General features: G+C 40.4%; 2 pseudogenes; both read right to left on the bottom strand.

The window, feature by feature from the left end:
- LOC129690506 (BRCA1-associated RING domain protein 1-like) overlaps window positions 1-3,023 on the bottom strand; it is a 69,904-nt pseudogene extending 66,881 nt beyond the window's left edge.
- A 1,084-nt stretch (window positions 3,024-4,107) lies between these two features.
- On the bottom strand, window positions 4,108-7,331 carry LOC129690505 (heat shock cognate 71 kDa protein-like; annotated as a pseudogene).
- Window positions 7,332-8,319: the final 988 nt, after the last annotated feature.

Below are 8,319 nucleotides of genomic sequence, written 5' to 3'. Positions count from 1 at the left end.
TGTGTGTGTGTGTGTGTGTGTGTGTGTGTGTGTGTGTGTGTGTGTAATCCCTGTCATTATCAAGGAGTAATTAACTTGGGAATTTGGAAAGATTAAGGTAAATTTTAGGATTTCCTTTTTTGATTGTTTTCCCCTCAAAAATGTCTACAATGTTTACGAAAAAAACTATCATGGCACACATAGATGTTATGTGGATAAGACATTGTTTTTAAACATACACAATCATCTTGTAACATAATAGAAAAAGAGACATGTTCACCTGCAATTTTATGATCAAAGGTCATTCTCTTGGCATTTGGATGTTTCCTTACTAGTGTGTATCTTCCTTACTAATTGTGACAAAGTGCTCATCTCTCTGTACTGATAATCATCTTTAATTTCATAATGTGTTTGGCACATGTAAAAACCTCAGTGTACTGATTTACATGCCCTTTAAATAATTTATATTATATAAATTGCTCAAAGTCCAACTCTTCTAGAGTTATGCAGTTTGTTTCTTTGGAGTAAATTGGTAGATATAGCTGTTATCCACTGAAAATTAGCCCTTCAAAGTTCCTATCTATAAATTATCTTCCATAAGACTCCACTGTACCAATTGACACTTTATCTAAATCCTCCACTTTGGTAAAAGGAGACAGCATCGCCATGCTTAGTTTTGGTGACCAGCCACACACTGCTGGTAGTTTCAAAAACCTAAAAGACAAGAGGCTAGAGAGATGGCTCAGTGGGAAAAGTGCTTGCTGTGTAAGCATAAGGACCTGAGTTCACACACACACGCACACACACACACACACACACACACACACACACACACACACACACACTCCTGAAACAAAAACATATAAGACTGTATCTAAACAAGTATTTGAATGTTGTTTCATCACTTCTGATGGATTATACCAGCCAGGTTGCGTTGCTCCAGGAAGAAGCTGTGTCTGAGAGGACAGGGGTCAATCCAGGATCTTAGACTGGCAGGGTTCATGCTCTCTTATCCCTGTATCACTGTGGGTTGTAACCTGAAAGCAGCTACATGCAATGTAAATGAGTGACTGGGGCTTTCTTTTCAGGAAAATCTTATCAAAACATGGTCATAGGCGGTGCTTGCCTAGAACAGTGGCATTTAAAAAAATGGTAACAGACCCTGGGCTTCTTGCTTCCTTGTTATTAAGTCTGAAATTGATAAATGACTCGTGGAAACAAAACTCCAGAGAATTAAACACTGTTTATCCTCAGACTGCTTCTCTGGAGGTTAGTCTTCACAGGCAAGCGGGAAAGACAGAGCCCTCCAGCACTTGCCTGTGGATTCGCTTTCCTTGGGGACCCTCCTGGAGAAGGGCTCTTTCTAGAATCAGAGCCCCAAATTTTTTTAAGAAACAAAGGACATCATTACCCCATACTCACACAATACACTTCACAGCTCCTGCTCCTGTAGCTCAGGCCTGCTCACACATCTTTAACTCCTTCCCTACCAGCCTACCCTATCCTACTAATTACGCTAACTCTTTTACTGTACTAATCTTGACAGGACTTGTTAATTCTATGCAGAGATTAGAAGAATAAGGGAAATGTCAAAGAAATAAACAATAGTATGCATTGGTAATACTGATTGTCAATTTGTCAGCATTTGTCAATTTGTCACCTAGGAAACAAGCCTCTAGGCATGCCTCTGAGAGATTATCTATCTAGATTCTAGGTTAAGTTATTTGAGGTAGGAAGACTTGCCTACTAAAAGACCTGTACCGTGCTCAATGGGCTGGGGATCCACACTGAATGGAAAGGAGAGAGAAAGGTAAGGACCGACTTTCATCTCTCTATGCTTCCTTACGGCAGGAGTAAATGGGCAGCTGCCTCCTATTCCTGCTCTTATGACCTACATACTATAATGGACTGTATCATCGAACTGTAAGCCAAAATAAGTACTTCCTTCCTCAGTTTGGCTTTTCTTGGTGAGTTTTCTTACAATAACAACAAAAACTAACACAAAAAAATTACACAGTACTGGAAAGTAAGAACATTCTGACCTGGGCTACAACAGATGAACCTTGCATACATTATACTGAGAAGAATGTGTAACTGCCTGCGGAGGCTAGAATCAAATCCCCTGGAATTGGAGCCACATACAGTACTGAGGTGCTATGTAGATGCTGGGACTCAAACCCAGAACTTCTGTACAAGCAGCCATGCTCTTAACTGTGGAGCTATCTCCCCAGCCCCTATTTACAGCATGGTTTTTTCTTCCATTAATTTATTATTTACTTTACATCCTCAGCAAAGCTCCACTCCTCCCAGTTCCTCCCTCACACATCCCCTTGCCCCATTCCCCACTCCTTTCCTCCTCAGAGAAGGGGAGGCCTCACATGAATATCAACCCACCTTGGCACATCAATTTGCAGTAAATTTAGATGCATCTTCTCCTATTGAGGCTAGGCAAGGCAGCCCAGGTAGGGGAAAGGGATCCAAAGGCAGCAACAGAATCAGAGACAGCCCCTGCTCCACTTGTTAGGGAACCTATATGAACAGCAACTTGTCCATCTGTTACATAGGTTTAGGGAGTCTAGGTCCATCCCAAGTATGCTATTTGGTTGGTGATTCATTCTCTGTGAGGCCCTATGGGCCCAGGTTAGGTTGACTCTGTAGGTTTTCTTGTGGTGTCCTTGACAACTCTGGTTTCTTCAGTCTTTCCTCTGCTTCTTCTATAAGGTTGCCCCAAGCTCCACCTAATGCTGGGTTGTGGGTCTCTGCATCTGTTTCATTAGCTGTTGGATTAAGCCCCTAAGAGGACAGTTATGCTTGGCTCCTGTTGGCAAGCATTGCAGAGTATCATTAATAGTGACAAAGGTAAGCTCTCAAGCATGGGGTGGGCCTCAAGTTGGGCAAGTCATTGGTTGGCCATTCTCTCAAAATCTGCTCTTTTTGTCTCCACATCTTGTAGGCAAGACACATTTTGGGTTGAAGGCTCTGTGGGTGGGTTGATGTCCCCCTCCCTCCATTGAAAGTCTCACCTGGTTGCAGGAGGTGGCCATTTCAGCTTTCATATCCCCTACTGATTACCTGGAGTCACCCTCATCGATTCTTGGGAGTTTTCCTTGTCCTAGGTTTCTGTTTTATACCAGAGATGCCACAGAGACGCACGTGTGTACACAGGCGTGCGCATGCGCGCGCGCACACACACACACACACACACACACACACCAATTTCGATTCTTTTTCTCAGTTCTCTCTTCCTCAGTGGTCCCCATACTTGATTCCTTTTGTCCCCTCCCCACCCACTTTCCCACCCAGGTCCTTCCCTCTGCCTACTTCTTGTGTCTATTTTATTTTCCGTTCAGAGTGAGATTCATGAAGTGGAAGTTTCTGGTTTCTTTGAAGACTCAGTTGAGTCGTGTGTTTTGCTAAAAGCTGTCTTTGAAAGGGCACATGATGTTTTTTGCTTTGAAATGTTTCGTGTGAGGGGCATGACTTTAATCAGCTGAGAACATTTGTGGGTGGACTCTGAGGAGAAGAGATATACAGAAGTCCATGAACAGTGAGACATCACTTTTTGGAAGACATCACTGTGCTGCCCATTGTATTTCAACACTTGACTTTGCAGAGAGAAAGGCTCCAGGGAACTTCTCAGGGTCATCCAACTGAGTCTTGCTGCTTCTGCTAACTTTTCCTGATTTTCTGAATTATGCTGATTCTTGTTGCTGCTTGGTGTTGGCCTTTGGACTAGACTGCTAGTATCTGGACAATAAAGAGTAGACTCATCCCAAGAAGCTACTTCTGAAAAGGTCTACAACCCCCTTTACCTAATAACATTATTTTTCCCTTACCTCTTGAGATTAGTGAAAGGGAGGTAGAAGTGTTTAAGAACCCTAAGTAAAGTAGGTTTGGGGAAGAATCTAAGCCTACAGATTCAAGCATCCTTCCTTGGGCCCTTATTGTCTTCTTTAGGTTGGTGGATTGTGACTATAAGTATTTATCCACCTATAAGTGAATAAATACCATGTGTGTCTTTCTGGGTCTGGGTTACCTCACTCATGTTTTCCATTCATTTGCCTGCAAACTTTATGATGTCCATGTTTTTAATAGCTCAGTAATGTTCCATTGTGTAAAGGGATTAACTTAATCCACCTCTTCAATAGTGGGGCCAGAAAAAACACCACCAAGTGGAGGTGTTCCTCCACCAGGGAAACCACCAGGAATTCCTCCAGGCATGCCATCAGCACTCTGGTACAGCTTGGTAATGATGGGGTTGCAGACTTTCTCCAGTTCTTTCTGATGGTGTTCAAATTCATCCTTCTCTGCCGTCTTATTATTATCCAGCTGACTGATTTCCTTACACTTGTCTAGAACATTCTGTTGGTTCTCATCATTGATCTTGCCTTGAAGTTTCTCTTCTTCAACTGTTGCTTTCATGTTCAAGACATGGTACTCCAGTGAATTCTTGGAGAAAACTTTATCTCTCTGCTTCTCATCCTCAGCTTTGTACTTTTCAACTTCTTGAACCATGCGCTCAATATCCTCCTTACTCAAATATCCTTGTCATTGGTAATAGTGATCTTGTTCTCCTTTCCTGTGCTCTTATCTACAGCAGAAACATTGAGGTTGCCATCAATGTCAAAAGTGACTTCAGTCTGAGGCACACCATGGGGTGCTGGAGATATGCCTGTGAGTTCAAACAACCAAGCAGGTTGTTAACCTTAGCCATGGCCCTTTCACCTTCATACACTTGAATCAGCACACCAGGCTGGTTGTCAGAGCAGGCGGTGAAAGTCTTGGTAGGAATAGTGGTATTGTGCTTGATGTGACAGTCAAGACTCCACCAGCAGTTTCAATACCAAGGGAAAGAGGAGTGGCATCCAACAGCAGCAAATCCTGAACATTCTCAGACTTGTCTCCAGATAAAATGGCTGCCTAGACAGCTGCACTATGGTGCTCTTATTGAGTTCTTTCCCATTGAAGAAGTCTTGCAAAAGCTTCTGAATCTTGGGAATTCTGGCAGAACCACTGACCAGGACAATACCATGAATCTGTGACTTGTCAAGTTTGGCATCTCAAAGGACCTTTTCTATAGGATCCTTTGTGCCACAGAACAGGTCAACATTCAATTCCTCAAACTGAGCATGGGTAATAGAGGTATAGAAGTCAATTCCCTCATAGAGAGAATCAATCTCAATACTGGCCTGGGTGCTGGAAGAGAGGGTGTGCTGAGCTGGCTCACAGTCATTATAGAGATGCCTGACAGCTCTCTCGCTCTCACTGATGTCCTCCTTGTGCTTTTGTTTAAACTCATCAATGAAACGCTTGACCATTCAGTTATCAAAGTCTTCTTCACCAAAGTGGGTGTCTCGTGTTGATTTGACTTCAAAAATTCGAGCCTCAGTTGTGAGGATTGACACATTGAAAGTAGCACCTCACAACTAAAAAGAAAATTGGCACATTCCTTTCAGCTCCAACTTTCTTATCGCTTTGGCCCTGCTGTGCTGCGAAGAGACCACTCAAATCCTCGAAAGCTGACAGCACGTTCAGTGAGCTAATTTCTTCATTTCTTCTTTAACTCAGTGGTCACTGAATTGAAAATTGTTCCATTTTCAGGAGATTGTAAGCTTTCTGTTGTGTCTGTTGTTGAAGAACAATTTAATTCATGGCGATCTGATTAGATACAAGAAGTTATTTCAATTTACTTGTATGTATCTATTGAAGTTTGCTATGTGACTGACTTTGTGATCAGTTTTGGATGCGGTCTGTGAGGTGTTAGGAAAAAGATTTTCTGTTTATTTTCTGTTTTGTTGATCTGTTCATTGGTGAGAGTGGGGTGTTGAGGGCTCTCACTATTAATACACAGGGCTCAATATGTGATTGAAGCTTTAGTAATGTTTCTTTTATGAATGTGGGTGCCCTTCATTTAGGGCATAGATGTTCAGAATTGAGCTGTCATCCTAGTGGATTTTTCCTTCAATGAACAAGAAATGTCCTTCTTTATCTCTTTTGATTAGTTTTGGTTGAAAGTTATAAAAATGGCTACTCCAATTTGTATCTTGAGTCCATTTGCTTGGAAAACCTCTTTGTAACCCTTCACTCTAAGATAATGCCTATTTTTTTTTATTGTGATGGGTTTCTTGTATGCAACAGAATGATGGATCCCATTTTCACATCCATTCTGTTATCCCGTGTCTTTTTATTGGGGAACTGAGTCCATTGATGCTAAGAGATATTAATGACCAGTCATTGTTGATTTCTGTTATTTTGATGTTGGTAACAGTAGTGTGTGTATGCACGCACCAACACATGAGCACGTGCATGTGTTTCCCTTATTTTGGTTTATCTGGTTCGAAATTATTTATTTCTTGTGTTTTCTTGGGTGTAGTTAACCTTCTTGCATTGAAGTTTTCCTTCTAGTATCTTCTGCAGGGCTGATTTATGCATAGATATTGTTTAAATTTGGTTTTGACATGAACTATCTTTTTTTTCTCTATCTGTGGTGATTGCTGGGTATAGTAGTCTGGGCTGATATCTGTGGGTTTCTTGGAATCTGCAAGACATTTACCCAAATACATCGGCTTTTAGAGTCACTGTTGAAAAGTTGGGTGTAATTTTGATAGGTCCGCCTTTATATGTTACTTGGCATTTTTTCCTTTGCAGATTTTAAAATTCTTTCTGTGTTCTGTACATTTAATGTTTTGATTATTATGTAGTGGGAGGATTTTCTTTTCTGGTCAAATATATTTGGTATTCTATAAGCTTCTTGTATGATTATCAGCATCTTTTTCTTCAGGTTGGAATTTTTTTCTTCTAAGATATAGTTGAAAATATTTCATGGCCCTTGGAGCTAAGAATCTTTTTCTTCTTCTATACCTATTATTCTTAGATTTGGTCTTTTCGTAGTGTCCCAGAATTATTGGGTGATCCTTTGTCAATTAATTTTATATTTAACATTTTCTTTGATACTGATTTCTTCAATCATATCTTCTACTGCTGAGATTTTCCTTGCCATCTCTTATATTCTGTTGGTGATGTTTATGTCTGTAGTTCCTGATCTCTTCCCTAGGTTTTCCATCTCCAATAGTCACTCAGTTTTTTTTGTTTTTCTTTTAGTACTTCTATTTCCATTTCCAGTTCTTAAATACTTTTATTCATTTCTTGCACTTGTTTGACTATATTTTTATTTAGTTATTTAAGAAATTTTTCATTTCTTTTTCAGATGTCTCTATTGGATTTAAGGTATGCTCTTGTGCTTTGGCTCTGCTAGGATATCCAGGAAAACTGGGCTCTGGTGGTGCCATATTGCCCTTATTCTTCTTGACTAGGTTCTTATGCTCACCTTTAGCTGTGGATTTGTCCCTCATGTTGGCTGGATGTTCTTGATACCAGCCGGACACCTAGGAAAAGCAGGCAGAGACTGTAGGCCTGAAGATGGAGCTCAGGGACAGAGTGCAACTCATTGCTGCTGTCTGTGCCCTATGGGGTCCAGTCAGGAAGAGAATTAGCAGGGAGAGGTCTAAACTGGAAGTTCCTAGGGCCTGGCAGGTCTCCTCAGGAAGGCAGGCCGAGCCGTCTTAATAAAGAACATTTTATTAGTACACTGATTACACATGCAATCAGAAACAGACTTGTCCACAGATAATCTGAAGTGTATGTAATTACTAAACATCAATTAAGTCTATGTGTGTGTAGCTTCTGATATGTTGGACTTCCTTTTAGCTTATAGCTTTATTTGAGAAAGAAAGAAAGAAAGAAAGAAAGAAAGAAAGAAAGAAAGAAAGAAAGAAAGAAAGAAAGAAAGAAGAGGAAATGAAAGAAAGAAATAGCTATTACCATGGCAAACTTCTGGCTGTGCTGAATGCTGGAACTTAGTGCATAAGTCTAGGGTTTCATGAAACTATGCGATTTCAAAGGAAACAGGAATATTTTAGAGTCATTCACCTATTATAGGCTTAGAATCTGTAATGTGCAAATGTTCTGCTTAACACAAAAGAGAAGCTCTTGAAGCCTGCAAACTCTAAAATCCATGTCTCACACATTTAATTTTTAATATTAGCAATCTAAAAGTCTAACATTTTAAGGGTAAGTTATCAGGCAAAAAGTTTTAAAGTATGTCTTTTTCATAGGTTGGTTTTGTTAGAAACTTTAATATGATGTTAATAAACAGAGTTCTTTCTTTGCCTCTATCTCATACATTATGCAGCAGAACTTTAAATCTTTTACAGGAATATGAACCGCATTGTATACATCCACAGCTATCCAACTGGAGTAATTTTTAAGTTTTGGTCATCGGAATGCATTCATATTCATCTCAGTTTTCCAGAGTATAATGAATGCATGGTGTTCTTCTCG

The sequence above is a fragment of the Psammomys obesus genome, unplaced genomic scaffold, assembly GCF_907164565.1.
Source record: "Psammomys obesus unplaced genomic scaffold, mPsaObe1.curated_primary_1811, whole genome shotgun sequence".
Lineage (NCBI taxonomy): Eukaryota > Metazoa > Chordata > Mammalia > Rodentia > Muridae > Psammomys > Psammomys obesus.
The sequence above is the reverse complement of the archived record's forward strand: the minus strand, read 5'-3'. Positions and strand labels throughout refer to the sequence as shown.